Source organism: Nicotiana tabacum, chromosome 8 (assembly GCF_000715075.1).
Source record: "Nicotiana tabacum cultivar K326 chromosome 8, ASM71507v2, whole genome shotgun sequence".
Lineage (NCBI taxonomy): Eukaryota > Viridiplantae > Streptophyta > Magnoliopsida > Solanales > Solanaceae > Nicotiana > Nicotiana tabacum.
The window spans coordinates 196,471,271-196,483,849 of record NC_134087.1 but is presented as its reverse complement, the minus strand read 5'-3'; positions in this window follow the sequence as shown (position 1 = coordinate 196,483,849).

Below are 12,579 nucleotides of genomic sequence, written 5' to 3'. Positions count from 1 at the left end.
ATGTGTTATATGATTGGTATTGAGGTGACATACATGCAAAGTGATGGCCATGTGGGCGTGCACCATAAGAACTGTGACTTGGTCGATTCCATAGAACTGTATAGCGGATTTATCTTGTTAATATACGTGTTTTCATCATGTGATAAAGTAATTGAGCTGCCAATCATGCTAGAAATTATGTTTAACCTATATGCTAATACTGTTGGGAACCATAGTGGTCGTTTCTTGCTGTTGACTTATTGATTACATTGAAATTTCGTACTCGGTCATATTTATTCATTTCATATCATATCTTAGTCTATGTTGCTATTTATTAATACATCATATCATCTTTTTGCCTAGTTTCACGACATATTGAGCCCAATAGAGAGAGAGAGACTAGAGAGATTGATGATTGAGTAAGGGCGAGGGTGTGATTGTGAGTGACATTTATGGGATCGATCTGCATGCTGCAAAAGGTTTTATAGATATATGCCTAGATCTAGCTTATTATAGCGCTTGAGCTGAAGGAGCCCATCCGGAGTCTGTACACACTCCCAGTGAGCATAGCTAATTTATATTGAGGGATGTACCTTCCCTGAGCATGGATCTTTCCAAAATCATTTACATTTGGGGATGGATCTTCCCCTGGGCTGCAATGACCTTATACAGTACTGAGTGACTGACTGTTAGTTGATGTGTATATATCTGGGATGGATCTTCCATGGGCTGGATTGGCCATATATGGTACTGAGTGAATGAGTATTCTGAGAGTGTGAGTACACGAGGCTTTCAGCGTGGTGCATCACATACAACATGTGCATTTGCATGTAGATGTAGAGAGGTCATATTCCTCATATCATTCAAAATTGATCTATCTTATCATGTATTGAGTTTAACTGTTAACTTGTACTGTTATTTTTATATTAAACTGTACCTGCTAAGTTCGTCACTACTTTTAGTCCAAAATTTAGATTTGTTACTTATTGATTTGGTTGTACTCACGTTGCACCCTGTATCTCGTGTGCAGATTCAGGTGCTTCCGATCACAGCGGTTGCTAAGTTACGGAGTCTGGACCTTCGGAGATCATCGAGGTAGCTGCTTGGCATTCGCAGACATTGACTCTCCCCTCTTATCTTTCATTTTATGTTTCAGTTTTGTTTTCTAGACAGTGTACTAGATTATATCTTTATGTAGATGCTCATATACTCAGTGACGCCCCGGTTTTGGGAGAGATTTTGTATTGAGTTTTGATTTCTTATTTTACTTTTAAAAAGGTTTTCCTTAAATATAACTACTTCTGTATCTTTCAAATCTTTAAAGTGTTGGGAATGTCTGAGTAGTTGGCTTGCCTAGTTCTATAATAGGCGCCATAACAATGGTTGGTTTTGGGTCGTGACACATATTGGCGAGGCGAACGGCTGATCCCATAATAGTGGTGTTACCATACTACCGAGGCGAACGACCCGATCCTATAAGAGTGGTGTTACTCTACTGCCGAGGTGAACGACCCTATCCCATTAGAGTAGAGAAGTTTACTTCGCTCGCGGAAGTACTTCCGACGCAAGAGGACATGGATTTTTCATAGTTATTAAGTATTCATCAATTTACCACAGTAAGAAGGCTAAGTTGATAATTGCAACATTAAAATCCCTAGTTCTAACCCTATTCAAGATAGGTAATACGCATTATAAACACAACAGTACAATTAAAAGCATGTTTGATCTAAGTCTACACGGACATATCATGGAATATATCTACGCACAAACTCTCGTCACCTCATGCGTACATAGCTGTCACGACCCTAACCCTAAACCCAATCGTGATGGCGCCTCACGTGAAGACAAGGCCAGCCAACTAAACCCAATTCACTTGTTAAAGAAGCTAAACAACATGAAATCAGTCTAAAACATGATTTAATGATAATAAGTAGCGAAAATACAACCCGACACAGCCCTAACCAGGGTGTCACAAGTCATGAGCGTCTATGAGTCATGATACAAGTCTGCTAAGTCTATAAGCTAGTACAAATATCTGAAAAGAGATAGAAATGATAAAGGAGGAGAAACACGGGACTGCGGACATCAAGCATCTACCTTGTGGACTTCGATATCTGCTGGGAGCTCTCAACTCGCACTAGTAGGATTCGCAACGCCTGAATCTGCACACAGGGGTGCAAAGAGTAAAATGAGTACTCCAACTTAGTGAGTAACAAATGTAAATAAAGATTGAAAGAGAGAAATCACGTAAGGCACAAAGCATTCTATAATGAAGCAGTAAAACCATTTAAAATCAGAGAATCAGTGAAAGATAGGTAAAAACCTTTAACTCAAATGCGTTTTCATGAAAAGCCTTTTTTCAATACTTAAGCAAGTAATTGACAGTCAATTATGAAAAGTAAACATATAAAAGCTCGCCCCTCGGGCACAATATCAACAAATCCGCCCCTCGGGCAACATCTCAGAATAGTACCAGCCCCCTCGGTCTCAAATCTCAGATCACAATACTAGCCCCTCGGGCTCAACCTCACATCACAATGGGTACCCGCGCTCACTGAGGGTGTGCAGATTCCTGGAGGGACCCCTTATGAACCAAGAACAATAACAAGACATCTCGTGGCATCAAATCTAGGCCCTCGGCCTCAAATCAGTATTAGTGTTTTCTCACAATATAGGCCCTCGGCCTTACTCAGTCAAAAATACTCACAAGCCACTAAGGCAATAGTAAAATAGTGTTTCTCAGCCCAAACATTATTTAAAGTATCATTTAAGTCTTAAAAATGAGTAAACATGGTTGAGTATGAAAACAGTGGAAAATAACATGACTGAGTTCGAGTATAAAGTCAAAACAGTGAGGAAATAGCAATGAAAATCTCCAAAGGGTTCAAATAGTTGGCACGAAGCCCAAATATGGCATTCAACCCAAATAATGATGATAACAAATAGTTTTCAATCAAATACACGGTAAAATCATCAATCAGGATGGACCAAGTTACAATCTCTAATAGTGCACGACCCCACGCTCGTCATTGAGCGTGTGCCTCACCTCAATATAACACTACTGTGCAAATCCGGGGTTTCAAACCCTCAGAATATCATTTACAATCATTACTCACCTCAAACCAGCTAATCTCTAGCTCGCTACGCCTTCGCCCCTCGAATCGACCTCCACGCACGTCGAATCTATCCAAAATCAGAATGAGGACGTTAACATATGCTAAGGGAACAAAGCCCAAGGGAAAACAATCAACAAAGGGCACACATCCTGAAATTACCAAAACCTGACTCCTGGGCCCACGTCACAAAAATCAGAAATTTTCACATCAATAGATTCCTCATCTCCCTACGAGTCTATGCATATCAAGAATACCAAAATCGGAGTTCAAATGACCCCTCAAATCCTCATTTTAAGGCCTCTTAAATTCAAGCCCTAACCCTCTATTTGTAGCCCTCTAATTCCTTAAATTTCAGTCTTAATCCATGAAATACTACCATAGAAATGTGTTTTAGGTCGAAAATCCTTACCTTAGCGAAGTTCCCTTGAAATCCCTCTTCCAAATCATTCAAAAGTTCCCAAAGTCCAAAAATGGTGGAATTACTCAAACTCGCGAAATGACATAATTTATATGATCTGCTAGGCATTTTCGCATCTGTGACTCGTCAACCGCTTCTGCGGTACCACATTTGCGGTCATATCTTCGCTTCTGCGGAACTCACTTAAGCAGCCCAACCCGTTTCTACGATCACCTTCCGCATCTGCGACCTCACAGATGCGGTCCAGCCCACCGCTTCTGCGGTCCCTGACTCCCTCAACCTCTCTGCTTCTGCGACTCCCTCATCGCACCTGCGGTCCCCAAACCGCAGGTGCGAAAACACCAGAAGAAGCAAAAACTTCAGCTGCAAAATATCTCAACCTCTCCATTAACCATCTGAAATCATTCTGAGGCCCCCGGGACCTCAACCAAAAGATCAAACATGACCCAATACCTTATTCAAACTTGTTCCAATCATCAAAATACCTCAAACAACAACAAATCTACCAAATCACATCGGATTCAAGACTAAGTTTCTAAAATCTTCTAAAATACGCTTTGATCAAAAACCCAACCAAACCACGTCCGAATGACCTGAAATTTTACACACACATCTTAAATGACCCAACAGAGCTACTACAACTCTCGGAATTTAATTCTGAGCCCTATATCAAAATCTTGCCTATCAACCGGAAACCGCCATAATATTAACTTCACCAATTCAAGGCTAAATCTACTCCAAACCTCCAAAACCCATTCCGATCACGCTCCTAAGCCATAAATCACCTCCCAAAGCTAACCTCACCATCGGAACTCGCATCCGAGCCCTCTAATACATAAGTTAACATACGATTGGCTTTTCCAACTAAAACTTTCTTAAAAGAGACTAAGTGTCTCGAACCTTACCAAAATCATTCCGGAGTCGATCCAACCAACCCGATACCATAAAATACAAATAACGAAGCATAAAGAAGTAGAAATGGGGGAAACAGAGCGGTAACTCATGAGACGACTGACCGGGTCGTCACATCCTCCCCAACTGAAACAAATGTTCATCCTCGAACGAGTCAAGAAACATACCTGAAGCCTCAATAGGTGAGGATATCTGCTCTGCATCTCCCGCTCGGTCTCCCAGGTAGCCTCCTCCACGTGCCGACCTCTCCACTGCACTTTCACTGAATCTATATCCTTTGACCTCAACTTTCGAACCTGCCGACCCAAAATAGCTACTGGCTCCACATCATAAGTCAAATCATCATCCAACTGAACCGTGTTGAAATCCAGAATATGAGACGGATCCCTAATATGCTTCCGGAGCATAGAAACATTGAAATACCGGATGATATTGTTGTTATTTTTTACAAAGAATTGCAACGTCGTGAAAACGTATCTCAAACCTCGTCACAATCAATATACCCGAGGCTATCGTTGAGATTTGGATTTGGGTCACATAAATGCACACCCGTATTTAAGGAAATAATTTTATTAAAGATGCGCCCTAAGCGACTAGCGTAGTGTTATTTTTTTTGGGCGAGGCCGTAAAATTCTGCTAAATGGCCCGTCCCGGAGTCTAAGCAACTTCGCAAACACGTATAGAGGGCCCCACAACTTGTGCATTTTTTGTTTGGCGAGGCTCATCTCATCTGTTAGTTTGTTTTAAAGAATTGCAACGTCATGGAAACGCATTTCGAACCACGCCACAATCAATGTACTCGTGATTGGTCGACGCATTTCGAATTCATTGGGATTTGGATTTGGGTTACATAAATGCACACCCGTATTTAAGAAGGTAAGATTAATTAAGGCGCATCTTAAAGAGACTAACGTATTGTTATTTTAGGAAGAGGCCGTGAAAATTCGCTAAACGCCAACTCCGAAGTCTAACCAGTTATTGTATACATTTATTGAGGGCCCCGCGATTTGTAATTTATTTGGCGAGGCGCGCCTCATTTTATTTTAAAGGTCGTCCTATAATGACTATGTTTTCTATTTCGTTTGTCTCTAAAATAAATGAAGAAAAGGTCCTACTTTATTTACATACTTACGAGTTATTATAGTTAAGTTTCGAACATGATTCGTTAAATCTAAAATGAACGTAGTAATAGCCATCCGCTTGACAGTTATGGGCCCAGGCCCAATGTGCATGGCGTGAAACTGGGCCTGGGCCATCCTTATTCTAATTGGGCCTAGTTAACTTATTTTATATATGTTTGACATTTAGAAGGGGCTGAAATGTGAACCCGTGCTATCTAATTAAACAATGTTCCTATAAGTTTCAAAACAAGCCTTTTGTTCCATGAGGTAACTATTAAGTATTTAGAAATAGTCTAAGAGGCCTAACAGGCTTTCGAGATATACTATTTAGCAGATAATACTGAAACAACAGAACATGCTTTCTACAACATCAATCCATTTTAACTAAGCATACAAGGGAGGAAGTTTACAACCAAACTACTACAAAACATTGTTCAATTATACATAGCCCACACCTACATGATTCTAGTAGAAGACATGAACTATTATATGTATACTGCTTAATGTTCAATATATAACTAAAAGGTATTCAAAACAACTTCAACTCTTCATTTTTCATTCATGCTTCAAATTTCAGCTTACATTGAACCAGTGGCTCAGTTGCGTACCTGATATTGGAAAGCAAAAGAAGAAGAAGAGTGATCAGTGCAGCAGTAGCATACACAACAACAACAACAATAACAACCAGCAATCAACAGCAAAAAGGACCCAGTGACAGATTTTTAAAACCAAACAGAAACCCAGGACACTCAATGAAACAGTAACAGGTCACCCAAGTAGCAGACCCAGCAAAACCAGTTTGAAAAACCCAGCAATATTGAACAATCGACAGGCCAATGAAGCTATAACAGTATTGTATTCAGCAGTGAAGAAAAGACTTCTCTTTTCAGTTTCTATCTCTCAATATGCTGAAAATAGATGTAAGAAAGCAGCCTAGAACCACAGATCTCTAACTCTGGACTTTTCGATTCAAATTCCAGCTATCTCACACTCAATATCTTCTGACTTATGAAGATTCAAAACCAGCACAGTTTTTTTTTTTTTGCTTTTTTAAATTCTGAAATCTTAGTGTCCAACCCCTTACTTTGTTCTAAATGAGCCTATTTATAGGCAAAGTAGGCAAGCCCAAGGCTGCCTTGATCCCTTCAGACCTTAACTCTGCCCAAACCCCTTAACTTCCCATGCCTAAGTGTCTTTTCTTGATGCAAACTATTTGGTTCCCCACACTTGTTCCCTTTGTTTTAATCAATATTTATGGGGGCTTATAGTATTCATTTAATTCCCATGGCTGTTGTCTGGTTCCCCACTGACAATTATACTAATGTTATCTATTACCACTTGACATGTTCTTAAATTAATTCCAATTAAACACTGTCAAATACCAAAATTACCCTTAACCCCCTGAAGATTACTGTTATGCCCTAACTCTTAATAGTCAGTATATAAACCCCTCTAAATTCAACTAATCATTGATTACTAACTATCAGATTATACAGCTGTGACCAATTCAATCCTATCCAAACATGCAAACTGATTTCAGGCAGAAGGGGTGGGGGAATGAGGTTCATGTGATATTAAAATGAGCGAGCCAGTTTGGTTCAAAGAAGCAACTGGATATGTTCAACAACTTCAACTCAATCACATAAGAACAGAAAAGAGGCAGAAATGGCAAACACGGGAATGAACAATTCGTGGTTCCCTAGTTTCTTTCAATGAATTCAATTGACGACATTCATTTAGTTGACTATACGAGCTACAACAGATAGCTAATAACCAAAATACCTCAAGCGGGTAACCAAATTAGCTTCAGTGATTTTACTAGGGAACCTTGATATGAACTAAACTATTCTATGACTCTAAACAGGATGGACACACAACTTACAATAACAATGATCAACAAACAAACAGAAGCTGATTTGAACTAAACAAAAGGTCTTATGAAGTCGGAGAAAATTGAAGGAAAAATAACAGAAAAATCAAACAAATCAAACTAACATGTAAACAAACACAAATAGCACACAAACAGAAGGAAAGAAAGAAGAAATTACCTCGGAAGCTTAAGAACAAAAATGACCCATGCTCGAACTGGACTCGACCTCTTTGAGGACGAACGAACTTTAATCGAAGTGTCCTCGACTGAGAACACCTCGATTAAGGTCTATTAGACCCCAACTCTCCTTTAAACTGGAAAGACCCCCACGTTTTTGAGTTCTAGGGTTTATACAGTCCGATTTGGGGCTCGAAGGTTTCATCCTAGATTCGAACCAAACCAAGCTTGGTTTGGTTACGAGTGAGGCCAGGGGAGTGACCGGTGTGAATCTGGGGTTGGTTGGTGTAGATTCGGTTTTTGCTCAAACCTTCAAGTGAAGATTCGAGACGTTTGGGGAAGATTCGAGGTAAGTTGTGTGTGGATTTGGAGAGAGGGGATCATGGTGGTTCATGGGTGTTAGTTTCATGGCCAGCGGCGCCGTTGGCGCCGGCCTTCAGGCGAAGGGGTGGGGTGGCGGCTAGGGTTTTCAAGGGAACCAACTCTGAACTTCAAAGACGAAGAGGGGGGTTTGGCTATGGGGGAGGGCTGGGTAGAGAGATGAGGAGTTATATATGGGGTGGGTGGTTTGATCCTGGCCGTTGGATCTAGTGAGATCAATGGCCAGGATCTTTTCGTCAATGGGAACAACGACGTGTGGTTTAACTGTGAGACTGGGTCGGTCTCAAATGGGAACGGGTCGGGCTATGAGGCATGTTTGAGACCGTTGGATCAAGGGAGATGAACGGCTCAGATCAAAGCTCCTAAAACGACGTCATTTCTTTCGTCCGAGAGGCTGGGTCATGGACTGGGTCAATGTATAGCTTTGGGCCTGACTTTCTTCGGTTTGACATGAGCCCAATCCGAATTTCCCTTAATTTTTCAACCTTTTCTTTTCCTTCTTCTAATTTAACATTTAACAAAATTCCTAAAAATGTGAAACAAAAAATTAAACTATTAACTAACACATAACAACAATTAACACACAATTTAGAACATTAAAATAAAATCACACAATGACAACAAATAGCATAAAAATGCATATTTTTGTGATTTTCCTTTTAAAACCAAATTAAGGTTTAATTAATTCCTAAATGCACAATTAAATCGTAAATGCACATGCGACACATATTTTTGTATTTTTCTTAATTAAAGTAGAAATAAACATGCACAAACAAATATGAATAAATTACGGACAACACAAAACTATTTTATTTTGAATTTTTTGGGAGTAGTCCTCGTAGGGCAAAAATCACGTGCTCACAGTTGCCCCTCTTTGTCCGGAAACACGAAGGGTTTTTGTGCAAAGAAAAAGTGAGCGTATATGAGCGATTTTTGCCCGTTCGGCTACTCCGTGTGAAGCATTTTTGAAAGATTTGACTGAACCTCTGCTCCAAAGGTTTCCTACATATTCCTGGCTAAAGGGAATCAAGTCAATGTAGTTCGGGAAGTTTTGGTAGCTGGGACTACCATGGAGCCGTGGATTTACTGTTACTGCTATTGCATGTTGTTACTGCTACTTACTAACCTCCTTATTACACCACGCGGAAAGGAAACAAGAAGCTAGACTAAACTATAGTCTATGCATTACAAAATCTTATTTAGATCTTCATTCTTGCTCTTGTGTCTCTCGTTGCCTTGATGTCTCATTGAGTTGTGTTTCCTCCGGTATTTCTCTACTTTGGCTCGACTTGTGGTCTTCCTTCTGACTCCTGTTGGGATTCATGCTGGGGTATTTTTGTTGTAACCCTCCGCATTACTGGCTTCTGACTTGATCTTGAGATGCATTCCTCTGTTATACAGGCGAGCTCCTGACTTCCAACTTGAATGTACTCCTCTATTATATGGGCGGGCTCCCAATTTCAACACTTAAAATGAAATTCATTCCTCTGTTCTCCAGGCGGGCTCCTGCAGCTAAAGTAAACAAAAACAAACGAAATTTTTGCCCTAGTTTGCACTAGGAATATTTGTGAGTTGTTAGCCAAATTGTAAACCACTTCTACTATTGATGCAATAATGAGAGTAAACCAACTTAGGAGGAAATGCCTCTCCTATGGGTAAGACAAACTTAGGAGGAAATGCCTCTTCTATGGGTAAAAATAAACTTAGGAGGAAATGCCTCTCCTATGGGTAAGACAAACTTAGGAGGAAATGCCTCTCCTATGGGTAAAAATAAACTTAGGAGGAAATGCCTCTCCTATGGGTAATACAAACTTAGGAGGAAATGCCTTTCCTATACGTAAGACAAACTTAGGAGGAAATGCCTCTACTATGGGAAAAACAAACTTTAGGAGGAAATGCCTCTCCTATGGGTAAAACTAAACTTAGGAGGAAATGCCTCTCCTATGGTAAAAAAAACTGGAGGAAATGCCTCTCCTATGGGTAAGAATAAACTTACGAGGAAATGCCTCTCCTACGGGTAAGAATAAACTTAGGAGGAAATGCCTCTCCTATGGGTAAGAATAAACTTAGGAGGAAATGTCTCTCCTATGGGTAAGGCAAACTTAGGAGGAAATGTCTCTCCCATGGGTAAAACAAACTAGAGGAAATGCCTCTCCTATAGGTAAAACAAACTGGAGGAAATGCCTCTCCTATGGGTAAGAATAAACTTAGGAGGAAATGCATCTCCTACGGGTAAGAATAAACTTAGGAGGAGATGCCTCTCCTATGGGTAAGAATAAACTTAGGAGGAAATGCCTCTCCTATGGGTAAGACAAACTTAGGAGGAAATGCCTCTCCTATGGGTAAAACAAACTTTAGGAGGAAATGCCTCTCCTATGGATAAGAATAAACTTAGGAGGAAATGCCTCTCCTACGGGTAAGAATAAACTTAGGAGGAAATACCTCTCCTATGGGTAAGAATAAACTTAGGAGGAAATGCCTCTCCTATGGGTAAGACAAACTTAAGAGGAAATGCCTCTCCTACGGGTAAAACCAAATTTAGGAGGAAATGCCTCTCCTATGGGTAAAAATAAACTTAGGAGGAAATGCCTCTCCTATGGGTAAGAACAAACTTAGGAGGAAATGCCTCTACTATGGTAAAACAAACTTAGGAGGAAATGCGTCTCCTATGTGTAACAGTAAACTTAGGAGGAAATGCCTCTCCTAGGGGTAAAACTAAACTTAGGAGGAAACACCTCTACTATGGGTAACACCAAACTTAGGAGGAAATGCTTCTCCTATGGTAAAACAAACTGGAGGAAATGCCTCTCCTATGGGTAAGAATAAACTTAGGAGGAAATGCCTCTCCTACGGGTAAGAATAAACTTAGGAGGAAATACCTCTCCTATGGGTAAGAATAAACTTAGGAGGAAATGCCTCTCCTATGGGTAAGACAAACTTAGGAGGAAATGCCTCTCCTATGGGTAAAACAAACTTTAAGAGGAAATGCCTCTCCTATGGGTAAGAAAAGCTTAGGAGGAAATGCCTCTCCAATGGGTAAGACAAACTTAGGAGGAAATGCCTCTCCTATGGTAAAACAAACTTTAGGAGGAAATGCCTCTCCTACGGGTAAGAATAAACTTAGGAGGAAATGCCTCTCCTACGGGTAAGAATAAACTTAGGAGGAAATGCCTCTCCTATGGGTAAGAATAAACTTAGGAGGAAATGCCTCTCCTATGGGTAAAACAAACTTAGGAGGAAATGCCTCTCCTATGGGTAAAACAAACTTAGGAGGAAATGCCTCTCCTATGGGTAAAACAAACTTAGGAGGAAGTGCATCTCCTATGGGTAAAATAAACTTAGGAGGAAATGCATCTCCTATGGGCAAAATAACTTAGGAAGTGTTGCCTCTCCTATGGGTAAGAATAAACTTAGGAGGAAATGCCTCTCTTATGGGTAAAACAAACTTAGGAGGAAATGCGTCTCCTATGGGTAACAGTAAACTTAGGAGGAAATGACTCTCCTAGGGGTGAGAATAAACTTAGGAGGAAATGCCTCTCCTATGGGTAAAAATAAACTGAGGAGGAAATGCCTCTCCTAGGGGTGAGAATAAACTTAGGAGGAAATGCGTCTCTTAGGGGTAAAATAAACTTGAAAGACCTAGCCTAGGAAATGCTTTTCCTAGTGGTGACGTGTGATCGTCTCAAATAGCCTTTTGCGTAAGCAGAATTGGGGCACTACACCTGAAAAATTCACCTTTCCTTGCTTTGATATGAACCTAGCTTCCATCCCTGTTTCAAACAAAGGAAACTTGTGAGATTAAACATGGTGGTTGGTTGCGCTACTCCTGCTGGGGATGCTATCAGCCCTTTTCCTTCTGTCCTAACTTATCTTTCTTCAAAACTACTTCCCTCAAACTTGTACTGTCTTTTATACGAACTGGTGGGGATAATATTTTCTCAAAAATGTGTTATCTTACTCCTCCAAAGACTTCTTCCCTTAAGACTGATGTTTCATTCCTCTGCAAACTGTTTCTCTGTTTATATTCTTCCTTCGAAGACTATCTCCCTTAAAACTCGTGTTACCTTCCTCCTGACATTGCTTTCTTTTAAGCTTGTTTTGCCTTCTCCCGAAAAACTGCTGGGGATATTGCTTTTTCCCAAACCTATGTTAGACTTCTCGAAAATTTTCGAAATGACCGAAAATTTTCTGCCCCAGTTTGATAAGCTTCTTTGTGACCCTGTCAGTAATATTCCCTCTCCCCGCTTCAAATCAAATAAAATTTGTTAGTTTAAAACGAGGCGAGTTGTCGTGCCCTTTCTGCTGGGGATGGTTCCTCTTTTCTTTTCCTTGCTTTGCTATAAAACTTGCTGGGGCAGATATTCTTGCTGGGGATGGTTCTTCTCTTCTCTTCCTTCCCCGCTCTGTGTTATCCGACCATCGTGGAGCTTGATCGAGAATCTGTCGGAGTTATCCCTGTGTCTTGCAAGTCTGCTGGGGATCCTCAAAACCTTTTAACTGTTGCTTTTCCGTTTTCTCCACCTTCCCCTGGAAATTTTTCCCTCTTGGGATCTAAACCCATTCATCATTTGTTCTTGAGACCAACCTCTTTTTGCCTTGTCGCCT